The sequence below is a fragment of the Urocitellus parryii genome, chromosome 4 (genome assembly GCF_045843805.1).
Source record: "Urocitellus parryii isolate mUroPar1 chromosome 4, mUroPar1.hap1, whole genome shotgun sequence".
Lineage (NCBI taxonomy): Eukaryota > Metazoa > Chordata > Mammalia > Rodentia > Sciuridae > Urocitellus > Urocitellus parryii.
Window position 1 is genome coordinate 176,368,860 of NC_135534.1, and position 13,611 is coordinate 176,382,470.

Below are 13,611 nucleotides of genomic sequence, written 5' to 3' on the forward strand. Positions count from 1 at the left end.
GAGTTGCCCAAGGGCTCACAGAGGATGATGGCCAGTTAGGGTTTCAGACTGGGCAGCCCTTTTTCAGAAGCCTGTGGTTTAATTATGCAGACTCAGGAAAACCGCTGTGAGGAAATAAGAATGGGGGAGGGGAAAGTCCCCAACCTAGACTTAGACACCTGCCACCTCATAGAGCTGAGCCAGGTATATTATCTGATGTGGAAGAGCATCATGGTGGCTTCACACACCTGACAGCTGACCCTTGGAAAAGTTAGGGAATTTGTCCAAGGTCACAGGGCAGGTACATGAGATGAACTACAGTGATATTCTCCTGGACACTCAGAGCTTTACAGTTTGAGACAAGACTTTGAGGAAGTTATTCTGCTCTCTTTTGCTAAGAAGAATGCTGAGGCCTAAAATGGGTTGCCCAAGATCACCAGCAAAGGAGAGGTGGGTCAGGACTAAAGGACTTTGCCCCTCCAAGTCCAGTGCTCCAAGCCCCATCTCAAAGAGGCCTTGAACAGAGTCAGGCACAAACTCTGCTCTTAGGCCTCTCTTCTGCAGGAAGCTAAGAGGAAGACACAGGTTATAAATGGATTCAAGCTGGAAGATGCTCAGAGCCGAGGGGAAGAGCATTTGCTAGAGGACTCCAGAGAGGTTTCCTCCATTGTCTCCCATAAACCTTCCCCTCTGCCTCTTCTGTCTGCCTCCTTAAGGTTGTCTCTGGAGAAAGAGGTACGCAGGTTCTTAACTGATAAAATGTGCCAGCGTTTAAAAGATACAAACCTGACCAATCGTCCTTTTCAGAAAAGAGATGTTCGCTGAACAAAAGTACCATTCAAAAGTGCCGAATGGCGTTTGTGTCTCAGACAGAAAGGAAGCGAAGAGAGAGAAGATGGAGGAGGAGGGCGGGGGAGCAGCAGCGAGGAGGGAGGAGAGAGGACCGGGAGCTGGAAGGGTTGTCCAGGCTCAGTGCATCCAAACCAAGGCTCAGAAAAGGCAGGAACTCAACTGAGATCACACAGCAAAGCAAAACTGAACGGGGAGGAGAAACCCAGACTTCTTACCTACCTCCTTGAGCTTGAATTATTTGAGTTTCTGAGGCATAAGGCTAAAATTCTGTCAGTAGAAAATCTGGTTGTTACTTTTTTTCCCCTTCAATCCTAGCCTATCATTGGGTTTTATATTAATTATTAATTAATTATTACTAATTATATATAATATTGCTATGTTACAAAGCAAAATAGATAGAATAACTATTTTTTTAGAAAAAGAGAGAGAAAACGAAAAAGCTGAGGATTTAGAAGTTTCTTGACTAGGTCGTCTTGAAGAATCTTTATTCAGTATAAAAACACTTTACTCTGATAATAGAAAAAATACTAGTTGATATTTCCAAAACTTGCTGTGCTGGTCAAAATATCATAGGTAATACTTTTTAGTTATCAGAAAAAGTAGAAATTATTATCCTTTTTTGACAGATAAGGAAAACAAAGGTCATAGAAGTTAAGGCACTTCACTGCCATAGTGCACACAGCTCCTAAGAGGACCAGCTGGGCTTGAACACCCGCTGCCCACTGTGCCTACCAGGCTATCATCAGCTTGAGGGTGTGGCAGGGGAGTGTACACAGCAGCATTGAGGGAACTTCAGAAATGGGCTACCTGAATAATAAAACAGGCCCAAGCCAAGTCCTCCTGGGTTCAACCGCTCAGCGCAGAACCGAAAAAAGTGGAATTGAAGGCACATGCTAGAGAGAGCTTAGGACACTCCCAGTGACACTCAGCAACACAGCAGCACAATGCTGTGTGACACTCTTGTGAAAGGCAGACCAGAATGGCAGGTAAGGATACTCTGGAGCCAACTATCCAGGTACCAATCCCAACACTGACACTGCTGAGCTGTGTGACCTTGGGCAATTTCCTTGATCTCTGTGAATCTCTACAAAATGGGGATAATAGAGTATCCACTTGGTACAGTGGTTGTATTAACTGTGTTAATAATTTAAATATATACACTCAACACTCAATAAGTGCTAGTCATTATAGTTGTATTGCAGTTCCTTTTCGGGGCCATGATTACACACACATGGAGCATATGCTTAAGTAAGGCAAGCCAGAAGACGACCACAGGTGTCACATTTTTACCTGAGCACATTCATATGTCTGTATGTGCATGTACATACATGTGTGTATTAGACCTGATAGAACTCCCTCCCTCTAAAATGAACATCAAAAGGTCCTTCTTATGAGATCTGATAGCAATGACTGGAAGATGGAGGATTTGGGGTCAGGCAGGAGAGGGAGCACATTTGCGGTATAGGACTCTGGGTACTGCTCTGTAGGCTGCACCCACTAACCAGATGTGCACAAAGCCCCCCCCCCCGCCACATTCAGTTCATATTTTATGACTTGCCCCAGGCCCTCATTTGGGCACTAAGGTGACAAGGGTTTCATAGACACTTCAGGAGAAATAGAAGAGTGACCAATGTTTTGATTAGCAGGTCCCATGTGACTGGGACAGGGATGGCAGGGGAGCTAACATGCTCTCCCCAGTGAGGGCTAACAGATGGGGGACAGGCACCTGCCCATGGTTAGGAAGGCACTTCAGGAAGCCTTTACTTTGGAAATGACATTTAAGCTAGATCCTGAGGTTCTGGAATGTCTTCTGGGTACATGGGGAGCAGGGCATGGGGAGGACAGTTTTCCAGGCTACACAAACAGCATTGTAATAAAAGGCAACCCTTAAAAAAAAAAAAAAAAAAAAGGTAACCTTTTCTGGGCTCTTCTCACACCTCGGGGACTTTCTGAGTACTTTATGTACACGACTTCATTGAATTTCACTAACAATTCAATCACAGGCATAATTGGTGCCTTTTTATATATATGGAGAAACTGAGGATCAGAGGTGAAAATAACTTGCCCAGAGTCACAGGCGTGATGATTGGTGGAATCAACTAGAACTCTGGTTGTCTGACTCTACAACCCACATATGTAACTCATGGGATGGAAGCAGGATGGAGCATGTGGTGCTGAAGGAAAGAAGTTCAGCTTGACAGGAGTGAGCATGAAAAGAAGAGAGTGGAGAAGGTGGGTCTCAGGGGACCGGCAGATGCCTGATCACAGAAGGCCTGTTAAAAAGATGGCTTCTGAGAACACTGGGCAGATACGAAGGGCTAAAATTCTTCAGGCAAGTCATTGATCTGAACCTTATTCCGTCTGCTGGTGCACAACTATAATCCAAGCTACTAGGGAGGCTGGGACAAGAGAATTGAAAGTTCAAGGCCATCTTAAGCAATTTAGTGCAATCCTGTCTAAAAAAAAAGAAAAAAATTAAAGGATTGGGGATGTAGCTCAGTGATAGAATGTCCCTGGGTGCAATCCCCAGTACTGGACGCCCTGGACATATTCCAGAAGAGCCACTGAGGCCACTGTACACGTGGAGGACAGACTCAAGCAGACACCTGCCAGAAGGCTTTTTTTCTGTGGTCACAGGCAGAGACACAAACTTTCTAAATGGTGAGGATGGTGGAACCCCTGCCTCTGACTTCCTTAAATTACAGGGGAAATAACTACTCCTTCCCCTCCTACGGCACCAAAAAAAAACTTCAATTTTGATTTTATATAAAATTCTGAGAAGGAGATACTATTAAAATCCACACAGGTGGGAAATGACCTGCCCAAGGTCACACAGCTAAAAAGAAAGATCCAGACTCTAACTCCAACTCCAGGACCCTCTCTGGTACACCACAGAATGTCAGAGCCCAAGAGACCCTAACAAATCATTTCTTCAAATCTCCATGATTAAGCATGAAGAAAATAAGGCCCGGAGAGAAGTGACTTGCCCAAGGTCACACCTTTTTACAAAGTAAAGGCTTTCAGTAGAACCAAGGACTCCCAGAAGTTCTTGTTAGGACATGGGGGTAAAGAACCAGATTAATCCCCAACAGTGATGGTCCAGCCTCTCCCTCCCCAACTGAATGCTGGCAGAGAAGTGAGACTCAGGCAAATGGTCAGCCTGCCTGGGCATCCTGGCTACAGCTCTGTTAAAGAATTCAGACCTCCCAAATGGCCAGTTCACACTGCCCTCTTACCCCTCTTGTCCCTAACCCTGGGCAGCAACTAAGCTGTCCTGGGTCAATGGTGCCACCTGGTGGTAGGTTCTGGGAAGTACCTTACCCCTGCCTTGCTTTTAATCCTTTCTCATCCCTCTAGGGGCCCGCCTTTCTCTTTGTCTGCTCAACAGCTCAGCTGGTTTCACTGCCAGCACTCTTCTAACACACACCATCCCCTTTATCTTTCTTATATCCTTCTCCCTCTTAATTCTTCTCAACTACATCAGGACATTCCCTTTTTCTCCCTCTCCCCTATTTTATTCCATCCATGATAAAATGACCCAAGAAAGGACTAATGTAAATGAAAACTGGAAATTTCAAAGTGAATTCAGACACATGCTCACGCACACACATAGCCTACACACACATGCATATGAGTCACCAACCACCAGTGTTCCAGAAATACCCAGAAGCCCCGTGCAATAATCAAACAGAATCTTCCCTTCTTGTCTGCCCTTCAGACCTGCTTGTCCTCAAAGGCCAGGCATGGAGATAAATACCAAATCCACTTCCTTATTTTTGTTTTATCTTATTTTATTCACAATGAATATCATTGCTGTCCCTCCGCCACACCTGTGCCACTGAAAATATGCCCCGGTGGGGTCTGCAGGTGAATGCAGAGCTGAGAAGGGTAGGGAGATGAGGTTGGGTTCAAAAGTGCCCAGTGCCCAGCTCTGAGGGAGCACTAGATAGCTGCTGTTGACATAGAAGAAAGCATGCTGGGGGGAGATCAGACCTGGCATTCTGCAAGGACCCTCAGCAGTTGTGCCTTCCTGTAGGAGCTCAACCCGAGACAGGAACAAGAAACATCACATATCCCACTCTGCTAGAAGGGGTTTTCCAAAGCCCAATGTGTCTTTCCACTCCCTCCCCAAATCAAAGATCTGCCATGGTTCCCACTGCCTCAGGAGCTCAGAATGGGAGGAGTAGATGGCACCTTTCTTATCATGGAAACCACTTAACTGCTCTCCCTATCTGTACAGTGATGACCAGCAAGTTCAGAGTTTGCAGCACCTTGGAGCAGAAGTTCTCAAAGTGTATCCAGGGACCCTCAGGGGGTTGCCAAGACCCTTCAGGAGGGTTGTGAGGTCAGATCTTTTCATCATAATGCCACAATGTTATCTGCCTTCATTCTAGCTATTTCACAAGTCCAAAGTGGTGGTGTCCTGAGTCTAAGATGTGTAGCATTGTGACAAGAGAAATAAAAGCAGTTTGAGAGGCTGGGGTTATGGCTCAGTGGTAGAGCACTTGCCTAGCATGTGTGAGGTACTAAGTTTGATTCTCAGTACCACCTAAAAATAAAAGGTCTGTCAACAACTATATATATATATAGTTGTTGACAGACCTTTTATTATATATATATATACAGCTTGAGAATCCTGCTGCCTTCTGTTAAGCCAGACAGCAAAGAGATCTGCACACTTGTAAACCTTCATGACTCTTACTGAATATTTGGTTGAAAAAGTTCTTATTTCAAGAATACTATTTATGCTACTTGTATTAATAGATACTTGTTTTAATAAATTAATAAGTAAATATTTCAAAATGGTATCCATTTTAATGAACCCACATACACTATAGCTTCTTGGGTTCAGTCCTCAATTTTTAAAAGTTTAAAGATGTCCCAAGACCAAAAGTTTGAGAATTGCTGGTCCCATGCCCCCAGGGCTGTCCAGAACACCCATGCCAGTTGGGCTAGGGTGGGGGAGGGGCCAGGGCAAAGCAGGTGTGTAAACAGGGGTGGGGGGCAGGGGGTTCAGTGGCCTTGGCTCTCACGGCAGACTCTCACTCACTGAATCAAAGTGAAACTCAGGGACCCAGGAGCTAGGAGGAACCGAAACCTGTCCCTCACCCATAGGACAGGCCCTAGAGCACTAGGGAAAGGCCCACAGAGCCCCTCAATTAACCCCCTAAACTCTTCCTTCATCCAGGAGGCCTCTGGCACTTGTCTACCTAGATCCCAGCTGAGGTATTCACAGCTCAAGACAAGACAAGGGAGAATGGCTGGCTAGGCTGGGGGTCCTTTGCATCCTTGCCACTAACTGCTACCTACATGCCCTTAGGTGAAGCCCAAGCCCTCTCTACCCCTGAACTATCCTCTCTAGAGAGTATGAAGCTATTAATCTCAGCCCCACTGTTCTTGGCTCTGCCTAAGTGGCTGTTTTCCTTACCCACCTACCTTGAGCCTTGGAGCCCATCTGCCCAATTTGCTGACTGCACAAATGCATGCGAACACCAGGCCAGTTCCAGAACCTGCCTCCCATGGGCTTCAGTTGCCATAGACTGGATGGAAACTTTTTTTTTTTTTTTTTTTTTGGTACTAGGGATTGAATCCGGGGGCGCTTAACCACTGAGCCACATCCCTAGCCTTTTTTTTTTTTTTTAAATTCATGCTGAGACAGGGTCTCACTAAGTTGCTGAGGCTGGCTTTGAACTTGCCATCCTCCTGCCTCAGCCTCCTGAGCTGCTGGGATTAGAGGCATGTCCCACAGCACCAGGCTTGGAAACCTTTTCTTCAGGGTCTGTGCTAGGATTCCAGAATCTCAACGGCCTTCCAGCACAGAGAAGCAACACAAGTGCTATGAGCAGGTGGCATGGAGCAGTCTGAGGGCTGCAGGCCCACCAGCCCCAGAGGGCAGTTGCCACCCAGTGGAGCCAGACTGATCCCTCTACCCACAGTCAACATGCACACATGAAACCTCCTGATTTTGAAATGTAGGTGACAAATTCAAAAGTGTAAATCCAGAGCAAGCCAACTAAAGTCTAACAACCAGCCTGGCCATTGCCACCTGATTCTGAGCAAAACCCTCTTAGCAAAGACCTTGGTCCAGGCCCCAGCCTTGACAGAGAACTTGGGGAAAGGTCCCCCCACACGAGGGTACATCCAGGAGACTCTTCATACAGGACTAGAGTGGGGACCTACCCTAGGAAGCCCCAACAGAGACCAAGACAAAACGGTGATAACCTCTTTCCTACCCCCAAAAGCCACTGTGAAAAAGGGGATACCCCTGTGTCTGCCGAACTTGCTGGCTTGATGAATGAGTGGGCCTAGAAGGGTGTGAAGGACTGAAGGCCAGACCCTGACCATCTCCCCAGGGGAGTGGACAACCAACAGCCCACCCTCAAGGAGGGCATTCCAGATGGAGGGTCCTGCATGGGCAATGCCACCAAGAACACACAGGGACTGCATGCAGAGGGATGAGAGGAGGAATGGGAGGCCACAGTGGCAAGGTCAGGGCTCATGGCCAAGAGCCCTGGGATCAGTGGGCCAGGCCCCCTGCACCCGCCCAAGGTGATACACTCATGGGGAGGGGCACGGTGGCTTTCAAAAGTGGGGATGGCAGATGGCAAAAGGAACAGACAAAAGGAAGGAAGAAGAGAGCTGAGGTCTCTCACATTGAAAGGCAGAAAATACCAAGGAGTCTCTGAGGAGGCGATTCTCCCTCTGGGTTTTCTTGGCCTTACTGTCTGATCCGGAGACACTCCTCCTTCCCAGTGTATTTTCCCATCTGAATAATAACTGGAGGAAGATGTCCTACATGCTCTCCAAGGTCCAAGCCAGCGGTCCCAAGAACTACCCAGATGCCCAGCCTGCCTAGGCCCAGTGGCCCTCCTTCCCCCTGCACCCTGGAGCCCTCCACCATTTTGTGCATCCAGTGCCTCTTTTCATGTAAAACAGAGGCTTGGCCCTTTTATTCCTCTGGAAGGGGGCTGGAAGACTAGGAAGCCTGAAGCAAAAGGAAGAAAAGGAAAGTGATGGGGCCCTTGGTTTTGTAGCTGACACCTGGGGGCACTGTTGCTCAGCCTAGATGTCCCCGGGGCTCCCCAGCTTCTCCACACCCAGTTCCTTCAGTGCCCAGGTCCTGACTGTTACAAACAGGAAGTTGGTGGCGGGCAAATCAGTTAGTTTCAGCTGCCAAACAGAATTGTGGCCAGAGCCTGCTATCCTCAGCCAAATATGCCCTCCCATCTTCAAGCCCCCAGTAGCCATTTATTAAGCCCTGATCGCCACCAGGCCCTGAATTAAACCCTCTGTGGCAGCCACTTGCTTTTATCCTCAAGATAATCCCCAAGGCTTGTGTCACCTCTCTCTTCCAGATGCCAAAATGGAACTCTGAGAGATGACCTCACCTACCACAGGAAGTCCTCAGGCCATTCCATCCCTGAGCCTGTGTCCTCATCTCAACATCTTTTGGGTGACTCTCTGAAGAGGACAGAGGTGTGGAATCTTGGGGGCACAAAATGCTTGCAACTCCTGTCTCCAGAATCCGGAGCTTTGCCACACACCCATTCCCTCTGGGAAATCTGAGAAGGGTTTGGCCACTAACAACTCTAGTCTTCTGCCCCTCCCCCACTCTCACCCCCAGTACAGAGGTAGCAAACGAGGTCTGTATGTCCAGGAGAGGGAAAGGGTCTTAGGAAGGAGAAAAGACAAGTGCCTGCCCATGGTCAGACTGAGCACCCCAAACACTGTCCCTCCACACGACAGCTCCCTTGGAGGTCTGCTGGGCAGGGCTAAGCTGGGGTCCCCCAGCCTGAAAGACAGACAGACAGAAGGGAGTTGGTAAGAAAGAGACAAAACAAGAGGAAATATGAAGAGAGAGAAAAAGAGAGAAGAGGAGGAATGTGCACATGGCAGGGGTGAGGGTATGGGTGGTGGGGTTCGATAAACAGAATACAGTCAGAGAACAGAACGAGATGTACCCCAACAAAAGACACGGGAGAAACACAAGAACAGAGGAGACAGGTAGCCCTAGAAAGAGGGACGCAGAAAGGACTGACGGGAGCCCCCAGCCAAATGCCCCTAAACTTCCCCCATGGTGATCTCATTGGACTTGGCTTCTTTCTAGAGAATTGGTTACTTCTGAGTTCTGGCTGCCCTTCTGTGCCCTCCTGAGACAGAGGGCAGTCTCTGTCCAGAAGGCTGGAAATCCCACTTGCAACATACCCCTACCGCCCCACAGAAGCTTCTGGCCCCCACGATCCACGCTGGTGCTGGATGGGTCAGCTCTCTGAACTGGTGAAAGGGATTCTCACTCCACTGACCTTGGTGTGTTCAGAGCCTTTCAAGTTCTGGGGGAGGAGGAGAAAGGAGGTCCAGAGGACCTGAATGGGGGCCCTGAGACAAGCGGAAGGAGGCCTCATCAGAGATCAAAGGCCCAGGAAGCAGCAGAGGGTCTGAGGCTGCCCTTTCACCCATGGCCGCTATTCACAGGCCTGCCTGCTCTGCCAAGCCCAGCCCCACTACCACTTCTCTGGCCTTCCGGAGAGGGAGTGACCTCCTCCTCCGGCCTAAGCCCCAGCCAGGCAGGATTCCTGAGGCCAGGGCCCCCACTGCCTCCGTGAAAGCTCTCAGCTCAGACCAACCAAGAGATGAGGACACCCCCCTCCCCGGGGTGGAACACCAGGCTGACCCTCAGCACTTCCTGCAAGCCTCCTGAGCATCTCTGTGAGCCAGGCCTATCCTGGGGACTGGGGTGGGCACAGAAATGCGTGACATGGGCCCCTGCTGAGTCACAGCCACAGGCACAGAAGACTCAGAGCCAGAGACAGAAGGGAAACAAATGGGAAAAACCACTCAGACACAAGCACAGTTGACAGAAGCAGGCTGTCGCAGGCCCCAAAAGTCACAGCGTCCAAGCCAGGAGGCCTTCTTTGACTCTTTTGCCTCTCATGTGGTCAGCCCCTGCTCATACATCCAGTGACAGGGAACTCACCACCTTTTCACGATAACACTCCCATCCTTGGCTCAGCCTGGCTGTGGTCCAAAAGCTCTAAGTGGCTCTCAGCCGTCTTCTACCTCCCTTAGTTTCCTCTAACCATCCCGCTCTGCCTTCAGAGGTCACAGGGACCTAATAATATGTTTCCTCAGTCACCGAACAATTTGTGTGAGACAGATACTGGGCCACATCCCCAACTCTGGTCTTGGATGCATCCTGGGAAAAAAACCTAGAACTTCTAGTCTGAACTGACCCTTGTCAATCTGCTAACCTAATGATGTTCTGACTTGTTTTCACTACAGAACTCTTCACTCAAGCAGGGCTCTCTGTGGATTCCCCATGACTGAGGAGGCTGGAGCTCCCATTCACCCTCCTCGCTAATTCTGAGCCCTCTAAAGGCATGTGACTACTCCATTCCACCAAGGAGCATTTACTGAGTACCTATTATGTGTTCAGTGTTGTCCAGTACAGTAGCCATTAGCTATTTGAGCACTTGAAATGTGTCCAGTACAACTGAGGGACTAAATTCTTTCATATTATTTAATTTTAATTACTTTCCATTTTAAAACAGAAGCCATATAAAATATTTTCCCCACTAAACACAACTTTAGTGTTTTGATAGGACTTACTATATTTAACTTTCACTGTCAAGTGTTTAGCATCTAAATCGTGATGTGTTTTAAGTGTGAAATACATACCCTATTTCAAAGACCTAGCACAAAATAAGAGGGAAACCCTGTCGTATTATTTTTAATCTCATTACAAGTTAAAATGATAATATTTGGGATACATTGGACTAGATAAAATATATTATTAAAATTAATTCCACTCATTTGTTTTTAACTGTTTTTATGTGGTCCCTAGATATTTTTAAATTACATGTATGACTTGCTCTCTATTTCTAGTAGTTGATGCTGAGCTAATCACTTTCATATCTACCCTGATATCCAAAACATCCAGCACAGTGCATGTTCCTTGAGTCTCTAAACCATCAAAACAATCTCTCCACTGCTTCCAGACTAAAAGTTCAGGGACTGAGGTCATACCTGAGCCCCAAGCTCTCTTGCCCGCTCCCTCCCTTTCCAAGTCCTGCCCCACTGGTCCTTTTACTGGAGTCCCCATCTTGGCACAGATTGGAATACTCTCTCCTCCCTCTACCCAGCCCTCTGATGACACCTCCTAAGAGGAGTCTTTCTAGATCCTTGTGATCAAAAATCAGCCCCTCTCTGTCTTGCTCTGCCTCTCTGGTGTCACCTCACACACATTAGAAAGAATTTGGATTTTCAGTCATGACTGCCAGCTCACCTTCTGTGGTTGAACCCTGTTCCCTCCCACCCCAACCCTGAGATCTGGGCAGGATCACAGCCCCAGGATATGACCTCAGAGTAAAACCCAAATCTGGTTGGAGGTGACTATACACCACGGGCTGAGTGACTCCACCTTGCAAAGCCTCAGTCATCTCTGTCTGAGAAATGGGGAAGCACTCTGCTATCTTCCTCCTGGCTCTCTACTGCCTCTCTGTCTCCCCTAACACTCTTCTCTCAAGCTGCTGAGGGCTCCTGAGAAAACATGGACCCATCCTGGAAGCCAGTACTCACAAAGCCATGGCCTGCACCCTACCTAGGACAGCACCTGGGGTGCCTGGCTACTTCCCTGTTTCCCCAGTGGCTGGCTCTTACTTTCTCTGCTCTCTTCAAACTCCCCACCTCTGGGTCTCACCTTGCTACACTCTTGGTGGCATCCAACCTGCCAATGGTATCCTTTTGTCTTTTTTTTTTTTTTTTGGTACTGGGGATTAAATCCAAGGGTGCTCTACCATCAACATCCCCAGCATTTTTTTTTTTTTTTTTTGAGACAGAGTCTCTAAATTGCCCAAGCTGGCCTAACACTTGCAATCCTCTGCCTCAGCCTCCTGAGGAGCTAGGATTACAGGCTGCACCACTGCACCTAGCCACCCACTTCTGCTTTAACTCTTCCCCCTTACACCATTCCTAAGCTCTGCCTGGCCCAGGCCAAGGAACAACGTTTTGCCAGACAATTCCAGAGGATGTCTACAGCTCCCAGGCTCCACCCAACTCCCCAGTCCACACCAGCTATGTGGCTTTGACACTGTGAGGGAGCTCGCTGGGGCCCTAGTTACCTCTTATAATAAAATGGGGGATTTCTGCCTTTTCATCCTCCCCTGGAACCAATGCAGGGATCCTGGGAGGTACAAAGGAAAGATGGGAAAGGACAGGGGGAGATCCACTCCCCCCAGACACTTTCCTGATGTGAAGCAGAGCATTTCTGCCCACATCTCTGCTCAACCATCTACCTTCTCAGTGAGGCACAGCAAGAGTGAGGGGAAGGTTTTGGTTACTGCTTGGGTTCCTCACTTTTCCCAATTCTCTAAGCTTCCAGGACCTTCAAGTTATTCTCTCTTAGCTCATAGACCACAGGCTGGCCTTCCTCCAAAATCTTCCTGGGGATCAGGACTCTACGATAAATTTCAGAACTTCAGGACTGCAAAGACCATCCAATCTTGAATCTGATTCTTGATATTCTTGAACAGCAGCCAGCAAGGACCACTAAGTCTGCTTGCATACGGAGTACTCACTAGCTCCCTGTTATTCCCTGTAATCCCTAGACCACTTTCATATGTACAAAGTTCTTTCTTACACTGAGCTGGAATTGCCTCTGCATCTGCCACACACTGGCCTGTGAGGCCACAAAACAAAGTCTCTTTCCTCTCTCTTTCCACATCAGCCCTTTAAATGTTTCAAGGCAATAATCCAGTCCTGCTTGTTCTGTTCTTTTTTGTGCCAAACATCTCTAGGGCCTTGAGGTATTCCTTGGGTGCCATACCCAGATCCCTCTCACCCAGGCTATGCTCATCTGTCATTGCCCCTCTAAAGATCAATGTCGCAAATGGGCCACAGTCCTCAGAGAATGATCTGACCAGTACAGAGTAGTCGAGACTAATACTACCCACTTTCTGACCACTCTACACTATTTTAAGCAGCTTGAGAGACCAAACAGAGACCTGATTAGAGACTGTTAGCCAACATAATTCTCAAACTCGGTAAAACAATCTCCCCAAATCAGGACCTGTCTGTTAGTAAACTGGAATTTTTTCCTTCTCCTAAAATCTCTGCCTGGACCCCCAACTTCAAGGAAGTCTCCTACCCTCCAAACCTTCACCATGATCAAACACAGCCAGGCCCCAGCTGCTGCGAGTCTGGGTGACAGTGGAAGAAAAGATGATACCATCAACCCCATAAACCAACAGAGATGGCAGCCCCACTGCCTCCCGCAGCAGCCAGCACAGCAACCCGCCGAGTTAAAGACTTCTGACATCTGCTTGGGAGTGTCTGGAGCAGGAGAAAGAGGTGAGGCAGGTGCCACAGGCCATGAATCATCCCCACATGCCCCACAGCTGCAGACAGAGGCCACAGGCCCGGCTCTACACTGCCTGGGGCACACAGACCACAAGCCAATCCACCGCTGGGCTGACTCAATTTTCTAGTTACAGATCTTAAGTACTTAGGCATGTGCTCCCGAGAACATACATCCCTTACATGGCGCTGAGAAAGGGAATTGTGTGGAAGAACAGAATAATTGAATCAAGATTTCTGTCACGCTGCTCTCAGGCCCTAGACCACAGCCTTTTTTTTTTTTCTTTCCTGACTAAGGTTTTACAAATTCCCAGGGGGTCGTTTCAAACCGATTAATGTCAGCCAGTGCTGGCAGCCCATCCAGTGGAAGGAGATGAGGGTTAAGGTGGGCCCGTGTCCAGCACGGAGACGGCCGGTTCCAGAGACCCA

General features: G+C 48.3%; 1 protein-coding gene across 1 annotated transcript in view; it reads right to left on the reverse strand.

Annotated features, from left to right (window-relative positions):
• The window catches only part of Pax5 (paired box 5), a 180,078-nt gene that overhangs the window by 143,236 nt on the left and 23,231 nt on the right, over window positions 1–13,611 (reverse strand). The gene's annotated exons all lie outside the window — the stretch shown is intronic.